The 25,998-nt window shown below is 41.9% G+C and overlaps 1 protein-coding gene across 6 annotated transcripts in view; it reads left to right on the plus strand.

Annotated features, from left to right (window-relative positions):
• The first annotated feature begins 2,802 nt into the window (after positions 1 to 2,802).
• SPTB (spectrin beta, erythrocytic) overlaps positions 2,803 to 25,998 on the plus strand; it is an 85,505-nt gene continuing 62,309 nt past the window's right edge. For 2 of the 6 annotated variants that reach the window (XM_081907504.1, XM_081907502.1), the window contains exons 1-2: positions 2,803 to 2,968; positions 5,944 to 6,012. The gene's annotated coding sequence lies outside the window, so the exon portion shown is untranslated. Of the gene's footprint in view, positions 2,969 to 3,350; positions 3,465 to 5,943; positions 6,013 to 25,998 lie in introns of those variants that run through there. The other 4 variants (XM_081907507.1, XM_081907505.1, XM_081907506.1 and 1 more) reach the window with 3 other exon arrangements.

The following is a 25,998-nucleotide window of genomic DNA, read 5'->3' on the forward strand; positions in this document are numbered from 1 at the left end:
TTATTATACCCTAAAATTGGTTTAATTCACCTACAAAATGCAGAGGGAATGCAGAGAATGTTTTGAGGTCTAAAACAGTGCTTCTGTTGGATTCCCATGCTGCTCAAGACCCAGGAGTATAATAACCTTACATTGGGAGTGACAAAGAGGCAGTGTAGTGACTCCTATGAATTTTTGTCCAGAGAAGGCATCAGGAGGAGACATCACCAACCCCTTCCCTTTAAAAGGAGTTTAGACAAATTAATGGTGGACACGGCCATAAATGATTACTAGGCGTTTTTGTGGGGACACAAGGAAGGGCCTTCTTGGTGGCTGCTCCCAGATTGTGGAACCCCTTCTCTTAAAAAATTTGACTGGCTCCCTCCTTGTTGTCCTTCCACTGGCAGGTGAAGACCTCATTGCTCCAATGAGATTTAGGAAATTGACTGCTTTTAATGAAAGGGCTAGTGTTGTGCTGTTTTTGTCATAATTATTTGTATGTTTTGAACATATTTTATATATGTATATAGTTTTAATTCTGTTAATGTTTAATTGTTTATACTTTTTTTTTTTTAGCAACTCTTGTTTTTTTCTGTAAGACATCTTGAGTTCTGCTCAATAATAAATAATATTATTATTATTTGCTTCCAGAATCTGAGGTTGTATCCTTCCGATTACCAATTGCTGGTAATTGCAAATTGGGGGGGGGGGGTTGCTGTTGTGCTCATGGCCTGTTTCCAGGCTTCCCATAAGCACCAGAAAAGCAGCTGTGGAAAAAAAAATGGGACTTTAGCCTGATCCAGGAGGGCTTTTCTTATGTTCTTAAGAAGATATGTTCTAGACCACCAGCAGGCAGACTTCAGCCTTGACAATATCTTTGCACTGGAGCCAAGTGCAAAATAGTATTGAGTGTGGGACAACATACCCTTAGGATTGAAGAACAGGACACATCTGAGTAAATCCTAAAACCCCTGTAAAAACCTAGTTCTTGTACCCCATCTCCAAGCTTTCTTCATATTAGTAGCCTAATTTAGATGAGAGCAAGGGAGATTTTTTTTGCTTGTGTTATTTATTCTTAAACAACTGGGAGTCAGAATCCTTGCTGATCCTCTACAAATCACTCAGAGTTCTGGTAGATCCCCGTCTATCTTCAGCCCACTCCTTCTAGACTTTTCCTCTGCTTGTTGGTCCTGAATAGGCGTCAAGATGCCCCAGTGGTTTCCATTTAAAATATTCCAGTATTTCTGTTATGCACATAAATTCCTTAATTTTTGTTTATTACTTTTTAAAAACGTCTAAAGCTATCAAGAACGTTAATTCCTGCATGCAAAACCTCCTCTAAGCATGTCTTAGCGACAGGACATTAATGGGAGCAAACCATGTTTGTGTCAATGGTGACCGTCTGCCACACAAGCAACTTTCTTTTGGCGAACGGGATTTGTTGACTTGGGAGAAGCAGGAGTTTGCATTGCAACAATCCTGCTGCAGCCGGGACCTGAAAAGCGGATTCAGCCTTCGTCCGATGCCCGCGAGCGTCTCTGCAGCTCTTACGAGGTGTGAGTCAATCGCCTCCCTCCGCTTGCATAAATTCTTGTCTCGCGTGTTGCGTCTGTAAGGAGCGTTTCAGTCCTCGGCGTGCCTTTCCCCGGTAGTTTCGCCGCGCAGAAAAATGCTGCTGCGGCCGTGGTACAGCAGCAGGGGCCGTTGGGGATCCAGCTCTTGCTTCCTCTATTGCCTGCCGCGCTTTGGTTCTGATGCGGAACAGATTGTTGAGGGCAGCAGAGCTAGCAATCTGAAGCGCAGCTTGATCGATCGCCGTGACTTGGGATTTCTGCTGCAAGTGAAGGAAGGAAGAAGCTCCTCTCGAGAAAACTTGCTTGGTGGGCAGCACGAAAACGCACACAAAAGCCCACGGGGGCGCGCGAGGGGCTTGGAACCTGCAAACTTCCCATTTTCCACTCGCTGAGGGGAAAAAGCGGGAAGCAGAGATAGAGCCGCGCGGGCGGGGCGCGTGTGCGTGAGGAAAACTGCCAATTATTTTTAACCAGTGAGGCTGTTTTTCTGGCATACGGCCACCCAGCAGCCAGCCAGCGCCCTAGCTGGCCTTTTAGCCGCGCGTGGTGGGGCAGGCAAAAGGGGGAGCCAATACACCGCGACGTTTTCCCGTCAGTCGCCTAACGGAGCGGCGCGGGTTTTTGCAAGAGGCGGGAGGAGCCAAGGCCGGCTTCCCTCCCTCCCTTCCAGTCATTTGCCCGGGGTATCCCAGGCGACTCCCGCCTCGACGGAGCAGCACGCTGCCAGCCTGCCTGTGGCAGATCTCTCTCGCAGCTTGGCGTTCATGCTCGCGCCTCGAGAAAGAGAGAGAGAGGAGATTCTGGCGCCTTTTCCCACTTGTGCCCCCCCCAGCCCCTTTCTGCCTTTGCTTGTGGCTCCTGCGGTCTGGAGCGCGCGCGGCGCTTTCCCTGCTCCTCCTTCTCCCTGGAGCGCCTCGTGCAAGGGCTGCTGTGCCTGAGGAGAAAGCGACCTCACACACTCTCGCCTTGCACCGGGCGCCGCCCGCCTTAGGGGAGCGGGTGAGGGTGGGGGGTTGTTTTGGGGAGGAACGGAGAAGGACTCCCTCTCAGCCTCTGGGCAACAGCAGCAAGAGGCAGGTACCAGCGGCGGCGGCGGCGGCTGCTGTGCTGGGCATCGCCAGGTGCCGCTGCTGGCGCTGGCCTGGGGGGGCCGCTGTGCTGCATTGCAGGGCAGGCGCCTCCTCCCCCGCCCGCCCGCCTCCCCCCCCTCTGTTCCCTCCCCGGAGGGAGCAGGGCTATCTGGGCCGGGCAGCAGAGCTGTCCCTGGGCAGGAATGTCCCTGCTCAACCAGATAATGTTATTTATATCGCCGGCTGGCAGGGCGGCTCCGCTCAGCGCTCCCAGGACCACCCGGGCCCCCGCGGGTCTCTGTCTCGCCGCCGCCCCGCGCTCTGTGCTGCTGGTGCCCCAGGCAGGTGAGTCTGACCAGGGAGAGACGCCGCTTGGCACCTGGAGCGCACGGCGAGGGATGGAGTCGGGCAGGTGGTACCAGGCTCGGGCTGCTGGAGAAGGAGGAGGTGGGGAGGGGGAGGTGGCGATGTCGCAGGCATCAGCCACCCCAAGCAGGCGGGGTTCTTATAAGAGCGAACGGATGTTGTGGCGGTGAGGAACACCGAGGGGGGGAATTAAGAGAGGGGAAGGCTTGCAGTTCCTTATTGCCGGCGCCCCCCACCTTCTCCGAGGCTGACAGCCAGGGGGTTGGCGTTGGCCCACTGAGAAGTTAAGATTCTCGGCTGCCCCCTAGATCCGAGCCAAGGTTGCTGACGGGAAAGGCGCGGGAGCGATGGGGCTGAGGAGAAGGCAAAGTTAGGAGTTTGCGTGTGCGTGTGAATCTGCCTCTTACAAGATTTTGGAACTGTCCCATTCCCAGCAGCGCACCTGGAAGTGGAATCTCGAAAGGGAGCCTTTGTGGTGGGTAACCTTTCCCAGACACCTAACCATGTCTCCTTCTCCCACACGCTGTTATGTTAGGGGTGTCGATGTCAGGACTTGCGAGACAGCATGCCTGCTTGAATTCAACTGTGCTCCTACCGTTCCCCCCTGCAAGGTGTCTTGTAGCGCCTTCAAGACAATAAATGTCTTGTGCTACAAGGCTTTGTTGCTTTTGCTGCGTACAGTAGAATAAGAGGTCCGCCCCCTCCCGGATTTGCCTCTTGCACACTTGCCCCCTGGAACCTGTTTGGACGTGTGATTTATAGCTTGCTCGTGCTTCCTTTTGTATAAATGTATGCCCCAAACCTGGAAAAGAGCACTAGGTGATGCAATATTATATTGTCCCACACATTTGTAATACTCAGTTCATGGGATTCAGCATTGGAGCATCTCTGTTTTGGGGAGATCCTATGATAGAGGAGATGTGTGGGTCGCATGGGCTGATGTAAGCAAGTTGTAGTAGCTTTGTATCATTCGTTGGGTGCAGGCAAGACATTGTTTTATGTTGTAAATATGGCTTTTTTCAGTCATTCAATTTTAGAAAAAGTGTGTTTGTGTTTACAGGAGTAAAGACAAGGTAAGGACAGAGCCTTCTGAGCTGATGTTACATAAAACCAGTAACGATTAACCTGTATTTTTTTTTTTGCACAGGGCAGGACTCTCCATTTAACTTCTTACCTAAATAGCGAGCTAGCATTTCATGTGCTGGATTTTTTTAGCCCCATAATTTGTTTGTCCTCACAATAAGCATGTATAAGCAAACTGAAGTTGCAAGTTATCTCCCTCCGCATTCTACAGAAATCATTCTATAGCTCATACATTCTGTCAGAAGGGCATAGCAAAGATGTCACGAACCAAATCTGATTTTAAAGTTTTTGCCATTTTTCTAGATTTTTTAAAAATGCACTTTGTTTATGTCACTGCTTTGTAGAAAAACCTCCATCAAGTGGTATATAAATATTATGAGAGAAATAAATAAAGAGATGCATAATGATGCAAGAGGCTGAAGCCTTAAACGTCATCTTGTGATCTGCATTGTTTATGTGGGTTAATGTGGTTGCTGTACCTACCTATCTATATAGATGTGAGCTTGTTTGTTCTGAACAGCTTTAGGCTTCAGTTTGGCACCTTCGGTGTTCAGAACAGCAGAGGCTTGAAACTGACAAATAATGGACGAAGAGTATTTTACTTGCTTGGCCTGCAGGGGAACCTTGGGCTGCAACTTTTGTCTGCTCATATTTATTGGTGTGACAAATACAGTTAGTGTAGACTATAAGACTGTATCAGTTTAGATGCCAAGCAGTTCTCAGTCTGCAAATGGTATGGTTTTGCAATTCCTATTTCTTAATATAGTCACCTTTCACCCTAGGATTGCCTTCCTTCTTTCTTTTAAGTAAAGGTAATTAGAAAATAATAATAATAACTATTGATATTTATAACCACAGGTATACCATTATTTATAATGTCTGCAAAACTTTGAATATGAGAGAATTGTGTGATACGCTTTGTGGATGTCTCAGGGATTTCACTCTGCACATTTACTTTGAAGTAATTGCAGGGAACAAGTTTAGGATTGCAGCCTTGGACTGTGATGTCATAGGGGAAATCATCAGTGACATTGAGGAGGACTTGTTCCCATCTAAATGTGATTGGGGAGAAGAGTTTGGGCATACACCATTTAATGCATTGTGTTAATTGAGCTTCTGCCTGTTATTTCTGTGGTGTGTGTGTATACAATTCATAACCACATACAAAATAATCTGTAAAAGCAGGGATGAACAAAGTCTTTCTTTCTGGCTGCCTGCCTATTAGCATTAACTCTCAATTTTATGGCTGCATTATATAGGTATCCTTTTCCAACACACACACACATTTTTCATACCTATTCATTATCTGTGGTCAGAGTCATAAATTATTGTTATCACAAAAGTTATAAAATAAATACCTTGTTTGGGACTTAGTCAAATATCTATACTGAAAAGGGCAATGTAAGCGTTTCTCTCCCAGTCTCCAAAAACATGTTTCTTCTATTGAGGGAGGAAAGTTCCAGTAGCAAGGCTGTTGCTATTTTCCCCCTATCTGTATTGATAAAGAAAAAGGTTTGTGTGATATTCCGTGCCTGATTTATGTATAATCTACACTATCCATCTGTAGAAAAGACAACTGTTATTGTTTGGTAATACGTTAAAAACCCCCGATTTGACTCCTTGCTATCTCTGCAAATTGTGCATCTTCTCCGATGTGTTAGAAATATAGAGAAGGGGTAGAAATATAGAGACAAAAGATATGGGACTTACAAAAAAATACCCTTGCTTTTCTTAGCCTAAATATCTGTTAACCATTGCGGGCTGTGCTATTATTAGCTTTCTCTCTCTCTCTCTCTCTTGTACCAACCAATTGTGTATAATGTGCCTAAAAACATCCTATTCTTAGTTCTTATGCTTTGTTCTTCATGCAGTCTCTCTACAAACCATTTGCAGTGCCCAGATCAACCTCCTTCGCCAGCCCATCTTGCGCTCCCTCCACAGTAAGCATCAAATCTGCCTGTGATCCCATCTGTCTTGTGGCACTGCCTAAATAGGCTACCTCAAAATTAGCCTGGGATTTTTTCATCCATATCTTCTGCTTTTCTATTTGTGCCACCATTGTTTGTGTATAATCTAAAGGACCGACACACAACTGCCCTGTGCCAGACATGGTGTTGTGCTGACGCTGTCCATGGCCCTTTGCAAATGGCAGGCGCATCAGGAGTTGAGCAATCACACTGCCTTGCTTCTTCCAGTGGTGCTGCTGGGATGTGGAGCAATTTTGACAAATTCTGTGGCATTCTTTCCCTGACTGGTGGCTGTTGTGATTGGAGGGAGTTATTGGTATTAGAAGATTGAGATGGGACTAAGGTCTATTTCGTATGTGACTTACCTTCTACTCAGGAGAAAATGTTCCATATAAAGTATCCTTAAATAAGAAAGTACTCAGGTATGTAGGTTAGGGTTGGTCAGCAGCATCACATTCTCAAATAAGATAGGGAGCTGTTTTATATCAGGGCAGACTATTTGTCCATCTGGTTCAGCATAGGCTGCAGTGGCTCTCCAGGGCTTCAGGCAGACTCTGCCACCTGAGGTTTCTTAACAGAAAATTTCAGGGATTGTCTGGAGATCATCTGCAGGCAAAGCATGTGTCCTTCCCATTGAGTTGTGGTTCCTCCCCTTCCTTTAGGAAGCTCAGTGCAATGCATATAGTTTACTACCATATCAGTCTAAACCCATATTGGTTAGATACCAACTCATATCAGCTTTTTGAGGGGAGGAGTCAGCTTGCTTTTTTATTTTTTATTTTGTACTGAACATGTTGAAACTCTTGTAAGGCCTGTCTAGTCTAGTCTCATATTTTAGCCTTGAGGTGCATTGCAACCATCTATCAAGGAACTATTTCCCCTAAGTTGGAGATGACTGGCATGCTAATATAATAGTATGTTTCATACAAGTAGATGTGATTTGTGTCTGTTCTGTTTTATGTCATCTTGGCAAATATTTCCTGAACTGGGACATGAAAGGATATACTTATGGCTTTCCTTTGATTTTGTTATGAATTAAGTTTGTATGTAATTGATGGTGGTAGCGGTGGGGAAATCACATTTGCTGCTATAATAGTACTCAATAAATACATTATTTTCCTGAAATATTCTGAATACTGTTTTTCATAAGTTAGTGAACAATCTAGATTAAATAATTAGAAGTTACTATGCAGTTTGATTCCCAGGCTAGCCCTGAAAAGCAATGAAGGAACTGAACTTGAATTTGACAGACTATGTCACAGTTTCCCCAGCTGGATGTTCTTGCTAGTGGGTGTTCTTTTCATATGGAATGCATCAACTTGTGAAATGTTGTTAACGCGGGGGGGGGGGGGACCTGGAGGAAATGCGTTTTCAGACCAAATACAGGTCCTAGCCAAAATGTTTTATACTGAAATTAGAGCTGAGAATATGCCAACTCCGGTTGAAAAGTCTCATCTGGATATGGCTTGGTCTGCTCAGGTTGTCTCCTGATCTTAGGGTTCAGGAGACTGGCCCTAAAACCTTAAGTTTCCATACTGATCCATGTGCTGGAGCCTATTGTCTAAGCTGGAACTCCTTCACAGATGCTACAGTGTGAACTTTAACTGAAACTGTGAAATGGCTGGGCAAATAATATGTTTTACCTTTTCTTCTGCTTTCAACGAAGAATTGTACAAAAGGATTGTGAGGCTATATTGTGTGAAATTTTGAATTCTTAGTGAGTTGATACAGGTGGTCTGAACCCAGTCCAACATATTTAGTGTGATAAAGCAAGAAGCCCTTCATTATTGGCTCACTGTTGTACAGTATTTGGTTCTTAAAGTTGCCCAGTCTGATGCTAGCCAACACATCCATTCCTTTAAGTGCTGTGTGCTTTTTCTTACTGGAGAATCCACACCTGATGCACTCTGTCCATTGTAGAGCTGTTTTGGCATACAGTGGTATGTGAAATAATAATAATCTTAAAAGCAGGGGAGCCCTTTCCAGCATGGGCCAAACTCTATGTAATGAGTTCTCTCCTTTAATAATAATAATAAAAATACAGTTAGATTATTATCAGAGCAATAAACATATTCTACAACAAACTTGGGGTACCCCATCCGAACACAGGAAGCTTCCTTATGCCAAGTCAGACTATTACTCCATATAGCTCATTACTGTCTACACTGATTGGAAGCGGCTGACCAAGATTTCAGACACTCCAAACCTTAACTGGAGATTTAACATGGGACCATCTGTGTGCAAAGTGTTCCCTCTGAGCTGGAGCCTTTCCCTGAGTCATCAACATGGTTGGAACTCTCTCCTTTTTTTTCTTGAAAAGAAAAGGAGTTTTTGTGGTTGTAACAAAAGGGGAGAAGGCTAGGAAGAACTGCTGGCAACCTTCCTTGCGCAACTGCTGCATAACAGCCAATTGTCTCTTAATTTCCCAATAGTTGCTGCCCCCACTGCTCTATTTCAGACTTACAGCTCCACATGGGAAGGGAACCTGGGGTGCTCAAAGAAGTATTGGTGCCTGCTGTCCTGAGACAAGCACCCTGTATTTCCGAGCCAGTTCCCTCTGTTAGCATCCACATCCAACTGCCTCTCCATGAAACCCACTCTTCTTCCCTAGTAGCACATGTGGGAAATTACCAGAATCACTGTGTTTGGCAAAACCACACTTCAAACCCCAGCAGCCAAATTATATTAGACTTTTTATTAAGAATAAACAAGAGAAGGTAAGAAGACAATTGGACAAAACAGAATGAAAACAAATGGAGCTGGGTGACTCAAGCCTGTCTGCTTCTATGTGAATTACTCACAACAAGGTGTTTTCATCTTCTCAAGAGTAAAGCTGTAAGGAAAGTCTGTTGCACGTTTTCCAGGGGTCACTGGGGGATCAAATGTACCCCTGATCTGGAAGGGATGCCTCATGTATTGTATTCAGTGGCACCTGCTCCTTTTGATTAATCAGCACCCATGTGATATTTGGAAGGTATCTAGTGTGACACCTTTGTATGTGTGTGTGTGTGGGGGGGTTGTTGGTAGACATTGGGGCAGGCATAGATGGCTATCTCTTGGTGGAAATCTGTCCTGAGCTTTTCCAAATTTCTTGCCAGACCATGCTTTTCAAGAGGTTGGTGGATTGAGGAGCTAACAGTATACGTGCTGGCCTTACTTGAGGAAAATGGAGGGGAGAATGACCAGTGGCAAGATTAGGACTTCAGTTTGTGTGTGTGCTGCAGCCCCAATCTAAATTTCCCTCTGAAAGTGCTGTTGGGTGCAAAGAGGAAGCCTTAACAAGTACACAGTGTTCATATGTTTCCCTCTTTATAGTCAACAGCATTCTTGGGAAGAGATTAGGATAAATACATGTTCAAATAGTTAGATCCCTTCCCCCCTACCACACCCCAAATCCAAATTGCCCCACACCCTGTGACTACTTTTTAAGAAATTGAGAGGGGGGGGGTGAGGGAAACTCCAGCCACAGAACCCTCATGTATCATAATATACATACCATTTTAACTGCTAGCTTTCATGAGCCTCGTGTAAGATTTCTAAACTGTAAGCACTAGATGTCGCTTCCCTTGGTAGAACTTGAGTACAGAAAACACACATTAACCTCATCAATGGGCTGAGCTTCCTAATGGAGCCCAGCACAACTTGTGTTCCATAAAGTCAAACACAGCCCACCAGCCTTGAATTGTGTCCTGCCAAATGATTGGCAACACTCCTCTTCCACATCCCCAGACAGGCTGCAAAAACAGGTGGTTTACTGCTTCCGGTAGGATGGCATACATAGATATTGAACTGTGTCAGTGTGTGGTTTGATGGGTCATAGATTAATCCAATTTACTATATATATATAAGAGAGAAAAGTGGTTTTGCACTGGACAGGCAAAATAAAGTTGTTGTTTTTTCATTTGCTGTTGTCAGACTTAATTATTGTAGCGCCTCTTCTGTAATCTCTCCAGTTTTCCAGTTTCTTTTAAATGTGGAACACAGAACTCTGTGCAATATTATAGAAGGAATCTTGCCACTGCTGTAAACAATTAAAAGGGGTAAATTGTTTTATGTTCTCATTACTCGATGTTAATACAACCAGAGACCACATTAGTCTCTTTGGCTATACCACAGCATTGGAAACTTGCATTAAATTGCTTGTCCACTGTAAAATCATTTGAAGAATTACCTCTGGTGTTGAAAATTCCCAGATGCTACCCTTCCTTAATTAATCATCTTTGTGGATCTTATTGATGATTTGCTGCAACACAACTATGTCGTTTTGCAGGTTTTTGTTTGTGCGTATGTGTGCACACATGATTCTCTTAACTGTTATGTCTAGCCTAATAAAGAGACAAATGGAAAGGTAAATCTTGAGTTCTTAATCTTCAGTCATGCCTCATAGGGCGAATTTGGTGTAGCATTTTCGATCTTGAAACAGGTTTTGAATTCATGGGAATCAAAATTTATTATTTTTAAATGCAGCTCCTCTGGTTAAGGATTGTTTTGGGCATTACTTAGCAATATCCCCAAAGGGTTCACAATATGGAGCTTCTGTTCTCTTCATGGGTTCCTCTCATAGAGTGATTTTTTAAAGCTGCGTTTCTGTCAGCGTTACCTAGCTGTTCTCATACCACACATGAATGTGAATTTGAAGGTCTTTTCTGAAAGCAGAAGCACACTTTCTAGCCTTAATGAAGAACATGGCATGAGATCAGAAGTCTGTGTGACTTTGCACAAGCTCTTTCTTCAAACATTGTTACGGCTCACTGTAGAGTTTACATCCTGTATTCTTCACCATGTTGTTCATACTGTAACAGAACCCTCAATACATTGCGGCCCTACACCGTGAGGAGTCTGCTAGCACTTGTTAAAGAGCTTTCAGAACACCACTATCAATATTTTCTCCTTCTGCTCATGGTTCTTTGGACCCAAAGTATATGTTTCTTTCAAAGACAAATCCAGGAGCAATTTTTGAAATATTCAGTTTCAAATTAAATTCTGCAGCAGAGTTGCAAGTTAAAAGTTTTATAAGTCATATTAGTTTGCATAATTTATTTTGAACATAGAAGTTTAATTCCTTTACAGAATCGAGATACGTTGTTATGTATGTTGAGTATTCATCCTGAATCATTTATGGGAGGTTAAATTACATTGCATCAAAGCAAGTGTAATACCACATGCTGTGAAGTTAGGGATTTTTAAATAATAAAAATCCTTCTATTAAATTGTAGCTCACCTCATGCCAAAGGTTCACGGCAGGTAGCAATATATAAACGTAAAAATAGGTTTATAAAACCATCCAATTAAATCAAGTAACTACCTTCGCTGACTAGTCTAACCCTTGACTATCTCAAATGAGCTGATACTAAGAACGAAAGAAAAACACTATTCTTGAAAGAACCAGACTTGGATTTTTTTTTTCAGAAGAAGTTGAAGAGCAGCCACCCAAAATGCCTCTTGATGTGCTCTTGCAATTCTAGCTTAGTATACAGGTGGTAAACCTAGGAGGTGTGTTTGACTGAGTTTAAAAATCATAGTGAGACATCGGGGTGGAGTTTTTGAGCATACTGACACTGGCCTAGGTCTCACCAGTTGTTCGTATCATTCTGTGCTATGGAATCTGTTGACCTTGATGCATGTGGACCCTAAATTAAAAGAAGACAGGCACACTTGACTCCAGGAATGGAATTCTACTAGCCTCTCCGAAAGAGATTTGGACATGTAATATAAATTATGAGAGACGGCAGCACTGAAATTTGTGAGACGGTTGTGTGTGTAAGGGGAAATTTCCAAGGCATTTTGTGTATGTGTGTGAGAGATGCTGTTTTGTTTTATGTAACACATCTATTTTTAGTGTAAGATATATGCGGAGCATTTGTGTTTGTTCCACGCTGTTGCAGATTAATTGACACAGGACACTCCAGTCGGTGTGCCTTTTTGGAATGTACTGTATGTAGGTTAGAATTACAATATCCGCTTTGCAGTTTGTTTGCTCCTGAGAAACTGTTTTGTGTATTAACAGGTCTTAGCCCATTGCTTCCTTTGCTCACTACTCCTGCAGCCCAAGAGGGATTATTTGCTAAATTACTGCTCCCCTTGGCTTTACTTTGCAGTAGGGCAGTGTCACTGCCATGATGGATGAGTTAATATAGTCAGGAAAAATTAACTGATTTTTAATAGGACAGGGGAGAGCTTAGTAATTCAGAGGAGTTTTGAGACTACCTTTGTTTCATCCAACCCTTCACCATGGATTAATTGCTTTATCTATGTTCCTGCTTGCCCTGTCTGACCAAGCTGTGTGTCTGTTAATTAATTTGTTTGTTTCATTTGTAACCTTTCCTTCCTCCAAGGAGCTCTGAGTGGCATTTTTAAAACTTTGAACTGCCTGCTGATTTTGGTTGAAAGAGACTTGCCCAAGGCCACCTAGGGAGCTTGATAGCTGAGCAGAGATGAGAATAATACTCTATTCACTTTTCTGCACTTCCTTTTGGCTGAAAGGAGAGGGAGCCCTGTAGTCCAGAGGAGATGATGGTCTAATAGTGCATTTATATTGATGTAGTAAATGTAGCATGTGGCTTTGATATGAAACTACACAAGTGCAAAGAGGGAGAGATGGCAGCACCAAACAGCATGACAACACTTCTAGACCAGCGCCTGCCAAATTTAAAGACACAAGCTCTGCAGGACGACATAGTCTTAATTAATTCCCAGCTTAATTTTGTTCAATAAAACTTTTAATTCCAGATGGGAGTCAAATGTGCCCCTTGGGGTGTAAGTGCCTGTAGTATAGCCTGTGGTGCTATGGAATTCTGTTGCACATGCACACAGAAACTCTGCTACAATGAGCTTTCTGCCCAGCACGATCCCAGAAGCTATAAATCGCTGTGAATGACAATAACGCACAGTGCAATCCTATGCAGAAATCCTATACAGTCAGAAATAAGCTCCATTCAGTGAAGCAGGCCATACTCCCAGGTAAATAGGTATACAGTGCAAATCCTATACTATTCAGAAACTCTGTGGGACTTTCTTCCAGATAATTGTGTAGGATTTCAGGCACACTTCCTTGCTTTGTTCATCTTTAAGTATTTTTCAGTATTCTCACCTAAAAATGGAGTGTCCTTGTTATACAATTCAAAGGCTGCTTCCAAGACTGGTATGATTGGAGTTAGCTAGTAATTCTCTTCCATTTGTGCAAGGAAAGTGCAGAAGCAAGAGCTACATAACATCATTGGACAATTATAAGACAGTCGCAAAGATCGGGAAAAGGGTTGCACTTTACAGCTGAACTGAATCATCTTATCACAGTGAGCACAAAAGGTGCTTGGAATTCAGTTTTTTTTTCTTTTTAATGAGTCCATATACTAAACCCCATAAAATAAAGTCATTGTATACAGGTTGCATTTTCTATCTGAGCCTGTCTGAAGCTGCTTTTTTTAAAAAATTCTTTTGTAGAAAAGGAACGTTTTTCAGACCTTTGAGCTCAAATGTATTAAAAGTGGCACCACTTAAATTTAGCCAGGGTTTCCCTCTCAGAAAGACCAAAACTTTAATGTCTCTTTGGAGAAGCAGGTCCATAAACTGCTTTCATGCAATAGAAAAAGTGTGACACATGTATGAACCAATCTTCCAAACCCCATTTTTCTTTCATTGTGAGAGCTACTCTTTATAGTGGTACAAACAGGCTGTACCAGCACACAATGACAATCAGTTAGTGTGGTTGAGATCCTGTTTAGCCATTTTGTAGCTCTTGAGCCCAATCAGTTATTAAAAGATTTGTCTTAAAAAATAAAAAAGTAAAAAAAACCCCACTCTCCAGCCAAAACTGATTACCAGGGCAGCTTCCAGATCACTATAAACAAGGCTGTTTATACCCTTATGTGTAGAGCCTAAAATGGCACAAAGTGAAAATGGATTGTGTGGGAAGAGGAAATAATCAAACACTGGTGAAAGTTCTTAGTTACAAGTTCTTCTAATGACCCACTGGGTTGGAAAGGTTTCAAATCTTAAAATGCACACAAACAAAAATTGCAAAAACAAAAATAAGGCCTCCATCTGGAAGCCAGGGCCTATGAAGAACCTAAAATCCTTTCTGGCTTAAGCCTCCTTGGACTCATCAGCTGCTCAGATAAGCCCAAATATCAGTGTGGTGTAATGGTTAAGAGCGGTGGACTCGTAATCTGGTGAACCGGGTTCGTGTCTCCGCTCCTCCACATGCAGCTGCTGGGTGACCTTGGGCCAGTCACACTTCTCTGAAGTCTCTCAGCCCCACTCACCTCACAGAGTGTTTGTTATGGGGGAGGAAGGGAAAGGAGAATGTTAGCCGTTTTGAGACTCCTTCGGGTAGTGATAAAACGGAATATCAAATCCAAACTCTTCTCTTCTTCTAAAGCATGAACCAATTTATAAGACAATTCTTAAGAAGGTGGCAGAAATCTATTGAATCCCAACTCTCAATAAAATACATTTTAAAATATACAAGCATTCATTCATTTTAAAGCAAAACAAATGAGTATTTGCACTAAGTGGTAAAGAAAACAAAAGAATGAATGCAATGCACCATCACTAGCCATCCTAGGGCAATTTAACATGCGCAGCTCAAATGATTTACGCTTTCATAATGAAATTAATAATTTTGTATTTCAGTGTTAACAACAAACATATGTTTGAATAATGAGATCCAGCCAAGTGTTGTTGCTCCAGATCTGGAAGTCTGGATCTGCTTTTGCACCAATGAAGTAGCTCGGCCTTGAAATTTATGTAGGAGCTGGAGGCTCACCCTTTCCAGGCTCTTAGGCCATGATCCATGCAGGTGCTTCCATGTAATGTCTCAAGCAATTATATGGGCACTTTGGCAGCAGTATTTCTGAAGTTCCTGCCTAGCTCACCATCTTCTCTGTTCCTGTGGACCTTGGGGGAGATGGCGGGTGAGTCTGAGAGCTGTGTAGTAATCCAGGCAGTGTTGTGGGGAGGACATCCAGTCAGGGATGTCCAGCTTCAGTGGCTCCCCAGAATCATCAGTATTGTAGAGATCTGCTCCCCAGCTGAAGAGACCTTCATATGAGCTCTGGTCAGAGTTGAACCCTGACACTGCATTAAGAAAATCAGGTGCCTGTTGTGATATAAGAAAAGACACAAAGCTTGCGTCTTGCAGATTTTGTTCTATTTTACTCTTTCCTCAGATTTTGACATTCTACTCAGGTTATTGTTCGGAAATGATTTTGAAATAGTTTTGTGATTTGCATAATCACTTAAGTCGACTTCATTATTATTATTTTTACCTAAAAGACTTTAACCCACTTTCTTAGGTTATGATTTCTAAAGAACCTCAAGATTGGCATAATAACTTGTATCTGTTTTTTTATTTTTATTTAATAGATTTTGACTCCACCTGCTACAGTATCTACCCTCATTTAAATCTATTAAATAAATAAAAAGCCTGGGAACGTACAGATACTCTGTCTACTTATGTCTAGCTCCTGTAAACATAATATGATAATGTAAAAATGTGGGGAAGAGAATGCCCTTCATAGAGAGCAATAGACGCTTCATATGTTGCTGGCTATTCAAAGAAACAGCTGTCTTGTATCAGAAAGTTAGTTTCTATACACAAGGCATTTCTCAAGGACAAGAATGTGTGGACTAGAATTGTTGTCATGCCAAACGGTAAAGCCAACACTTCTCTGTGTGTCTGTTTTTTTGCATGGATTCTAGTCCATGGTCTGGACTCTAAACAATGAAAGGATTTGTGAGCTTCGCACACATCAAATTGGCATGCCTGACACCTGCAAGGGTTGTGCCAGTTACCATGCTGTTTACTGCTAGCCCAAATATACTAAAAGAATCTTAAGCAATTATTAAGTAGGGAGGCATTATCAAAAGGTAAACTAGTACAGTGGTACCTTGGGTTAAGAAATTAATTTGTTCCGGAGGTCCGATCTTAACCTGAAACTGTTCTTAACTTGAAGCACCACTTTAGCTAATGGGGGCCTCCCACTGCTGCTGCGCCGCTGGAGCACAATTATTGTTCTCATCCTGAAGCAAAGTTCTTAACCCGAGGTACTATTTCTGGGTTATCGGAGTCTGTAACCTGAAGCGTATGTAACCTGAGGTACCACTGTATCTTGGTTATTGGGCATATTTATTAATTAATTGTAAGGATACCTTCAAGTTGGCATCTGTGATATATAAGAATATATACCATATTTACTCAAATGTAATGCACACTTTTTTTGCTAAATGACATTGTGAAAATTAGGGTGCACGTTAGATTTGATGCCGCATTTGCATTTGCCAGCAAATACTTTATTGGTTTCATGAGGTGTGCATTAGATCCAAGGGCACATTAGATTCGCTTTAAAACGGTATTTCTTAACATACAGGGAAGCACTGGGATATGCATCTTAGCATACTTGGCTATTGAGACTAATTTTCCATGGGCGGAATAAGAAATGGCAGACGGTGGTATGTTCAGGGAGAAGGTTTATGCTGCCTCAGTACTACTAGCTTTGACTGCACTGGGAGGAAACATACATTGTATTATTAAGCTGAAGTTAGCACAGTTTAAATATTTGGAGAAATTATACAATAATTATGTTAACGCAATTCAGGAAACAATAACAACACTCACTGCACCCACAGAAAAATACTGAGTTGTGACCCACTTCTTAGTCATGAAGAAAAAGAATGGGTATCATTCATATTCCTGGCCAGGAGTCAAAAGCAAGGCAAACTGCTGAGGGTTTACTATGACCACATTGTATTTAATCATTATTCAAGGTATTTTTAATCTATTTTTTGAGGTACATGTGTCACAAAACAAATCACAGCATATCTGAAAATGCTAATCCAAATATAACTGCAGCTCCAATCCAAATAGTCATAGCTGGGTAGAGGAATCCCAGGAGCGGCTGAGGGGGGGGGGCACAGCACAGTGGGCATTCTGCTGCAGCTGTACTAGTGGAAGGGAGAGGGTGCATTAGGACAAGGACAATAATGCAAAATAAAAACTATAATATTGCTACAGCATAACACTAACAATTGAACAGTTAACAATTCATTTAAAACACAAGTAAATGAAATTAATTGAGCCTAAAGCACACCAATAGGTCAGTAAATAATATTCCGTATTATCTCCAAAGTTAGTACCTAGCAATTTCCCATTTATACCAAGGCCCCAAAGGCTAGAAACTCCTTCTCTCTGCAGAACCCTAGCTCCAATGGGCAGGAAGGTGGAATAATGGCAGGTGGAAGTTGCCACCCTGCAGTAGTTTGCTTTCCGTTTTCTACTGTGTTTGTGAGAGAGATGATGATGAGACAGAGGGAGCGTAGCAAACACTTTATTCCAGGCAGCTTTCACATCCGCTCATCTTGATTTCTTGCTGCCTTCCTGTGTGCTGCCACATATCTATTGTTGAGGCTTTCTGCCTCTAGAATTATGGAATGTAGAGATTTCTCAGGGAGGTGAAGGGGTGGGGACATCTTGCTGAAGTGGCAATATTAACTTCTTTGTCAGGGGTAATTTGCTGGCTAAGGCTTTCTCAGAGTCTAGGACACAAGCTGAAGCTGCCAACCCAACCTTGTCCCCTCCTCCAAAAATAAAGAGAACCAGCTGTCATTGAGCCAAAATGCATTTATTGTTCCCAAGGCCAAACCTGCTGTTAGTCCTCAGAGAATTGCTGACAAAAGTTAACCTGAATAATGATCTGAAGTATTTCAGAAACTAGATAGGGACATGTTTCTAGATGTTGATTCAAAAGGCCACAAGGGGATATTACAGCAGTTCTCTGCTCCCTGCTCCTGCCTAAAAACAAACCTCTGAGGTTGTATACTGTACATACACCCTTTATAACAGGACTGGCCTTGCATCAAGCATTATTGATGCAATCAAATGATAGCCGTGTAGCATGATGGTAGAGTGGCAAAAGAGAAAGTGGAGCTGTGGTAGAAACCTTGAGATGGTGCAGACACAGTATCCAGGCATGTGTCATAAGTGGGGAAGAGATCAAAGGGAATGTTGCATGTCAGAACTGCTACCTCTTCCAAAAGGAGCAAAGCCTCTATGGTTGCTCATTTGCACAAGCCAATTTAAACATACATTTGAAAACTGCCTGTTATTTTGTAGAGTCTGTCTCTCAGGCTGTAACTCTGAGAATGTCCAAAAAATCGGCACTTTTACGGGCTTTAACTTTCTGGTGCTTTGCCAAGATTGGTGTTTTATATTTGCTCTGGTATTATCAAACCACTTAGTCTATCCCTTGCATGCTGTGGAGGCCTGGGTCAGAGCTGGTTGCTATTTATGGAATTGCATGCTGTCTGAAGATTCTGCATGAGAAACACTTAGGAACTCTGCATCAGAGAATGAGGGAAAGGGAGCCAGATGAAAGTGTTTGCATTTGTGGGCAAAAGGGAGCTGCTTCTCAGTACTTAAAACCAATACAGTATATATTGTGGCCGATTCCAAAGTCTAGTAACTCCTGAATCCAGGTGAGGTTATTTGGAATATTCCCAGTTGGATTGAACTAGAGCAGAGAGAGGCAGCACGATGCCCTCCGGAAGTTGTTGGACTCCAACTCCCATCAGCTACAGCCAGGGATGATGGGAGTTGTAGTTCAGCAACATGTGGAGGGCACCATTTTGGCTGCTCCTGATCTGGAGCTTGCTTGTCACTCTATGATTTTATGCATGTCATAAAAGGGTCACAGTTTGAGGAATTACTTGCACAGCTACCTATTTTCCAGGACATGGGTATAAGAACACTATTCTCCCTCAGTTCCCCTCCCCCATTTAAAAAGAAATATGAATGTTAATTTGAATTCACATTCCAGTATTTTATGAATGGGAGTCTTGCTTCTTATCTGTGAAACAATTAGTTGCAAATGTACAAGAGCCATAAAATATTTTGTACTTCTGTTATATCAAATAAATTTCTTTGCTGCCCTGAAACAGGAGATAAGGCAGCAGGTTTTCAGTGCTTTGCTAATATGATTTTACTGCAATTTATAAATTTTGTAAGAACATATCCATATGAATGCTGTCTTCTTAAAGATGAGGACATACTTATAGTTGGATGAAGCGTCCCTTTGTGCAACATGCATTAGCAAGTAAAGTGCTCTGGGATGAAAGGATGCAGTGGAGATTAAAGCATATTGTCAGGTTACTGCATGATGCCAGGGTTCTAAATCTACACTTTCTTCTGTAAACAAGTGAGAGATGACAGGCTTTGGTACGGGAATTGCTCTGTGAGTTTGCCCTATGAGATTCCTAGGCTATATGTTGTGCATAATACCAGAGTATGGTTATTGTTCTCTTTGTATGCACTACTATAATATTTCACAGGTGAGAATAATTTATCTGGCTTTAAGACTGAGCTGTTTCTGCATGCTTAGGTCCATTACTACTGTGAGAAAGTTTCATATTGTATTTAAGTTTAGAGAAATGTGTGAGATCCTTCTGAAAGCTATTCATTTATGCATATGAAGAACCAAGTGGATTAAAATGGTTCAAATTAGTCCCTGACCTTATCTATATTTCAACTAACAGCTTATGCAACTTTCCATTAACTACCATAAACTACCCTTTAATTTACAGTGTGTGTTTCACATTCTCAACACAGAGCATGCAGTAGCAAATTTTTTTTAAAGCATTCATATTAAAAATCATGTTCAAATTTTAAAAAAACCAAGTAAGATAAATTGCAGTTTATCTTACAGTGTTGTACTGTTCCATAAATTAAAAACTGGGCATTTGAATCTTCATACATAATGAAAGCAACTAGTAAATTACAATATGTGTGTTGTCATAATAATGTTGCATTTAAAATCCCTGTTTTAATTTTATTTTGATCATAAATTAAATCTAATGAGTTGAAGGAGTTGCATGAGAAGAATTTTACTCCATGTCCCAATACTTTTTGTCTATTTTATTGTTTGACCACCCCATTTTTCTTGTGCTAAAGAATGTTTTCCTTTTTTGCTCTGTGGGAAACCCAAGCTATATTAAATGGAAATGCTGCATTGAAGATTCTCAGAGAACTGTCAGGTACAAAGAAACTCACTCCTCTCAGTCCCTGTCAAGCTCTATGAGAAGTATACTAATAATAGGAAAAACATTTTCAAAGAGAATCCTTAATTGAACAGAATTGGTTTGAAAAGCAAAGTGGAGAGAGGAACAGGCCTGTTTGACTTGCATAGTTTTCCAGCAGAGAGCTACTTAAGGGCCAAACTAAATGAGACACCATTCATGCAATTAGCAACTGAGTGAAGGACTTAAAAATAAACAACAAGTGACAGGAAACCCCTGGCATATGGGTAGCTTTAGCTGTTTACTCTTCATAGTCCCTATGTTGCAGTCGTTATCACAGGGGGTGTGCATTGGGTGCATCAGAATAACAGCTATTATGCAAATGGAAGATCCCACCAATGAAAATAGCAGATACAGGGAGCCAGCGCTAGATCAGGATCTCAGCTGGGGATGGGGTGTAGCAAAGCGAGACCCACTATTCCCCGTGCTAGGTGCTCAATCCATATTGTGCCCTCACATCAGCTATTCACTTTAAAACACCATTCACATTATTACTAATTGCATAAACGATGTCTTTCTCTTCTCTACGTAGTTTGGTTCCAATTCTCTCACCAGTATGAGCTATCTAATGATTTCCATCAAAATTGAATGTGCAGTTTTTAAAAAAACACAAACCCTTTGTGGGCCAGTTTGGGATCACCACAAACCATTTTGTATCATGATGGGAATAACCCACAGCAAGCCTTGGTCTTGCACTCTATTGTAGTTTTCCTTCTCTAGCACAGATGTAAGGAGGATTCAGGAAGCTTTTGCTAGCTTTAGATTCACCATAGCTTGTCATTTCATCCAAAACGAAATTGTGTTTAATCTTAACTATCATTTGTTTGTAGCAAGCCTTCAAACTATGAATAATGGAGCTGGTTTGTTGCAACAAACCATAATTAAGATCAGGCATAGGCAAACTCAGCCCTCCAGATGTTTTGGGACCACAATTCCCATCATCCCTGACCACTGGTCCTGTTAGCTAGGGATCATGGGAGTCGTAGGCCAGAAACATCTGGAGGGCCTAGTTTGCCTATGCCTGATTAAGATTAACTGCAGATTACAGTTTGGATGCAATGCTGCACTGCGGTTAACCAAAACTGAAAGCCACAGAGGAGATGGAAGGGGGAAAGTACAAACCTGAGTCTTGCTGCAGCTCATTCCAATTGCAATAAACCATGGTTTATCTTGACCTACGAACCACCTTGGTGTGTTTCAGAAAAAGCTTCATGCAGGTTTATTAAAAAGAGTTAGAGTACAAGTCCCTAGTAAGACTATAAAACACAGGTCTGTAAAAGGCTTTCTCTAACCCAAGGAAGAAAGAGGTAGGCTCTGAAATTGGATTCTATTCAAGGAGATGGTATGCATATATAGCACAGCTGCAACCTATTCTCTTGGCATCTCTTATGCAATCTTATTACTCAAATAAACTAAGGCACAATCCCCTCCCCATTGAAAAACAACTGAGGAGAAGCTGCTCTTGCCTTTTTTTCCTTGGGCAAGGAGAATAGGATGAGTCCTACCCACGTTGAACCAAAAGTAAGACTAACAAAATTTAGACATTAACTTTGCAGATTTTGCCTCTGCTTATATAAAATATAGGGATGCGGGTGGTGCTGTGGGTTAAACCACAGAGCCTAGGACTTGCTGATCAGAAGGTTTGCGGTTCGAATCCCCCAACGGGGTGAGCTCCTGTTGCTTGGTCCCTGCTCCTGCCAATTTAGCTGTTCGAAAGCACGTCAAAGTGCAAGTAGATAAATAGGTACCACTCCGGCAGGAAGGAAAATGGTGTTTCCGTGCACTGCTCTGGTTTGCCAGAAGAGGCTTAGTCATGCTGCCCACATGACCTGGAAGCTGTATGCCGGCTCCCTCGGCCAATAAAGCGAGTTGAGCGCTGCAACCCCAGAGTCGGTCATGACTGGACCTAATGGTCAGCGGTCCCTTTACCTTTTTATATAAAATATAAGTATTTGATAAAATTATTTTAGACAGTTCAGGCTTTTGCAATGGCCAGCCCTACATCAGCAGTCCTACAACAGGTATTGATTCATCCTCAGGAAGCTTACTCTCTATACTCTTTGTCATTTGTGTGTTGCTCTATTACAGGCATAAGCAAACTCAGCACTCCAGATGTTTTGGGACGGACTACAACTCTCATCATCCCTAGCTAACAGGACCAGTGGTCAGGGATGATGGGAGTTGTAGTCCCAAAACATCTGAAGGGCTGAGTTTGCTTATGCCTGCTCTATTACAATACTGACACATTTACTTGCAATCTTGCCTCCCTCTGTGTATCCAGACTGTCACTATTTTGGGTGGAATTCAATTACATACCAACATATTTGGGTTGCATAATTAAAGTTGATTTGGCATCCTTGCACAATAAACCTGTACACACACACACACACACACACACACACACACACACACACACCTCTTTGCAATAAGGAAAGTGATGGGAAACTGCACTGGAAAATATGGAATAACACATGCTAGGTGCGATGTCATTTAACCTCCCTGCAAACAAATCAGAATGAATGCTGGAAAAAAATAACTGTCATAGAAGAATCCCACAAATGCACAAATCAGGACTGATGCTAAATGAACAGGCAGTCTGGAATTAACAATAGTTTGTCACTACTACTAATCTGTGCCATTGACTAAACCCCTTCAAAAATATTTGAGGAAGGAAGAGTTTAGTCCATCTTGAGGTGCCACAGTGTTCTTGTATTGGCCCTGTTAATTTGGGGATCCAACCAAAGCTAGTGCGTACCATGCCAAGTCTTAGCCAAAGTGCCAACAGTACTTGGATCCTGTTAGAATTTGCTTGGCAGCAGCCCAGTAAAACAAAAAAATAAAGCACAACCAATGATAACCACAAACTCAAGATTGTGACAGAAATGAAAAGACTTCATCTGGTCATAAGCATTTAATCTCAGTTTGCAGCATGCCAAGGCTGTGGAATTTTGCTGTGTATAACTTTTTAAAGGAAGGTATCAGTTCATGATTTGCCATGCAATCCTATATGGTGTAGCCATTTACACTTCATGAAAATGACAACTAAAGAAGACAGATTTGCATAAAATGTGCATATGCTGATTCAGGTGCTCACTGTTGATGGGTTACTCCTGCTGCCCCTTCTTATCTTTAAACCCCACTTGGACTGCTCAACCCTTGAAATGGTGGGCTGACCTCTGTAGAATGACTATGGTGAGCATCTCCTTGTTTGAATTAACCTCTATTACTGATAATTAATATTTTATGTTGAAACTAAATTTGTCTAACCTGCTGCCAGCCAGTGGTTCTTAATTCCTGGAATTATACAAATGAAAAATGCAGTCTTCTAAAACTACTCATAGTATTTTCACATTCACATTCTTATTAATTAATATGTAAGTATGCAAAAAGTGCTTTATAGGCTTTTTCTTGTGCTGACTTTCAACAATCCTGTAAGGGAAGGGTTTTGCTGCTCGCATGTTCCAACCTGGCAGAACTGAAGGGGCAAAATAGAGCTTCCTCAAAATGTGCAGGTACCTTCTGAATGATGCTATAATTTCTAAACAATTTTTGTAAAATGAGAGTGGTGTGCTACTTTGTATGTATTTCCTGGAATTGGGAATGCTCCCTGTCATTATTTGATAGCAACAATCTCTCTCTCTCTTTCTCTCTCTGTGTGTGTGTGTGTGTGTGTGTGTGTGGGAGAGAGTGAGAGAGAGTGTCTCCAAAAGACCAGTGGGACATAGCTGACTTCCAATGGTAAGCATATGGTTGTCTCTCTAATTTTGTGTTCTGTCACGCTCCCCTTGGCAGCCATTTTGTGTTATGCTACACACACATACACCCCACATGGAAGCCATCTTGTGAATAGCGCCCGAGCACTCTCTCAAAATTTGAAATGTGCCCACTAGTCCCTAGTCCAAAAAGGTTGCTGACCCCTAATTTATGGCTTATTGAAATTTATTGGAATTGTTTCAAAGCAATATCTGGCTTACAAGCTATAGCTATCTCCAACTTTAAAAATACAATGTTTTTAAACGGCTGGAAGTGGTTGAGAGAGACATCACTTTCCTTGGTACATAGATTCGCAGAACTGTAGAGTTGGAAGAAGCCACAAGGGTCATCTAGTCCAATCCCCCTGCAATGTTCGTCCAATGTGGGGCTCGAAATGCATTTATTTTGTTCCCTGTAACTTCTGGAATGCTTACAAAAACAATGCAAAACCTATTTACTAGAAGCAAAAAGTAGAATTAGCATCTTCACCAGGAGCAATGACCCTTCTTTCAGAATGCCTTCAGCTCTCTGATAAAACTATTCTCTATCTCCAGCCTTTGTTACATTTCATTAACCTCGTAAACAGTTACTGTCCTTGATGATGCTATGGGATTGGCTTAAGATGTAGCTGCATAGCAGCCTTGGTGATTTATGCTGCTGTTACTGCTGGTCTTGTGGCTGAATTATTCCATTAACTTGAGAAATGGCTTTCGTGGATCAAAAAAGTTCACAGGGTGCCATGTAAAGGGACATTATTGTTGCCTTTTCCACTGTTGCACTTCAGCTTTTGAATGCTACACCTGTGCTGCACAGGATCTGGGAAGGAAGTGCTGGTTCTAGGTCTCTCCCACTGGAAGCTATGTACTGTTGCCTTGGCCCACACATGATGTTCTAGCTCTGGTTCATTAAATATATTCATTTTTGAAGGGAGGAAGAGAAAACAACAGATATATTTAAATCAAGGGAGGCTGATCGTACTGTGCAGGTAGTATACTCTGCTGCCTTTTTTTTAAGATTCAAAATTAATACATACCAGTCTTTCTAGGGACTTAAGCATTTTTGGCTGTTTGTTTTGTTTTGCTCAATCTTCATTAAGGGCTGACAATTGTAAAACTGCAATGTGCAGCTTTGCAGAATAATGTTTTTTTTATTGTTATTGAAAGCGGAATAAATTTGAACACGGATTTTAGATGAGCCAGCACAAATTGTAGAGTGCTTAATGGTATCTGTCTGCATTCAGAAAAGCATTGAGCTAGGAGAGAGGATTCACGTGCCAACATGGAAAAGCCTTCATGCTAATGGGATTGTGCTGAGGGTTGTCAGGAGGTGTGGAGGGAGTTTAATGTCCAAGAGTGGCTGACAACTGTTTAAAATATCAACTGTGAGCTCTTATGCTCCAGGGATGTTGAGCCCAAAGCAGTTCACAAGTTTTATTGAATATCTGTCAAAACAGAAATAGGACACAAAAATGTTTGTACTTGCCTGGTGTTTTCCTGGCATTAATGTGATTATATAAAAGCAAAGTAATAATGCTGCTCAACTGATACAAATGCACAAGTTTCATTGGAAATCAGTAGGGTTAGCTTGTTGGTAACTGTGTGCAGGATTGTGGCCGAGAAGAGAAAACAGCCTTCCACATTCTTATGCATAGGATGTAGCGCCTCCCAGTCAGCCTGCGATGGAAAATGATGTGCATTCCCACTTCTTCAAGCAGAGTGAATGCAAACCTTGGCTTTTGTTCTCATTAACTGCTCTGAAATAGCTGACATAGCTACCACTTAAATTTTGTATGAAAATTTGTTCAGTGCAGTTCAGAAAATGATGCCTGCGGTACTTGACATGGAATTAACCCATGAACATGTTGCCATGAATGGAACAATGTGTGAAGGCTGCTGCTATTTGCATGTACATAAGAGGGATTATATTTGCCAGAGTTCTGCAATGTGGTGCTTCGTGCTTTCTACCCATTCAGCAGGCAGATGGAAGTTATTTGGTTTAGGCTCTGTCCCCAAGCAGCCATAACTGGTATAATCCGTTGGAGTGATTTACATCACCTGGCAGGAAATGAGGTCTCTTCTACAGAAAAGGCAATTAATTTCCTGGAAATATGTTTCTTCCACATTTTGTGAAATAGGCATG

This window comes from Podarcis melisellensis, assembly GCF_964234715.1.
Source record: "Podarcis melisellensis genome assembly, chromosome: 1".
Classification (NCBI taxonomy): Eukaryota; Metazoa; Chordata; class Lepidosauria; order Squamata; family Lacertidae; genus Podarcis; species Podarcis melisellensis.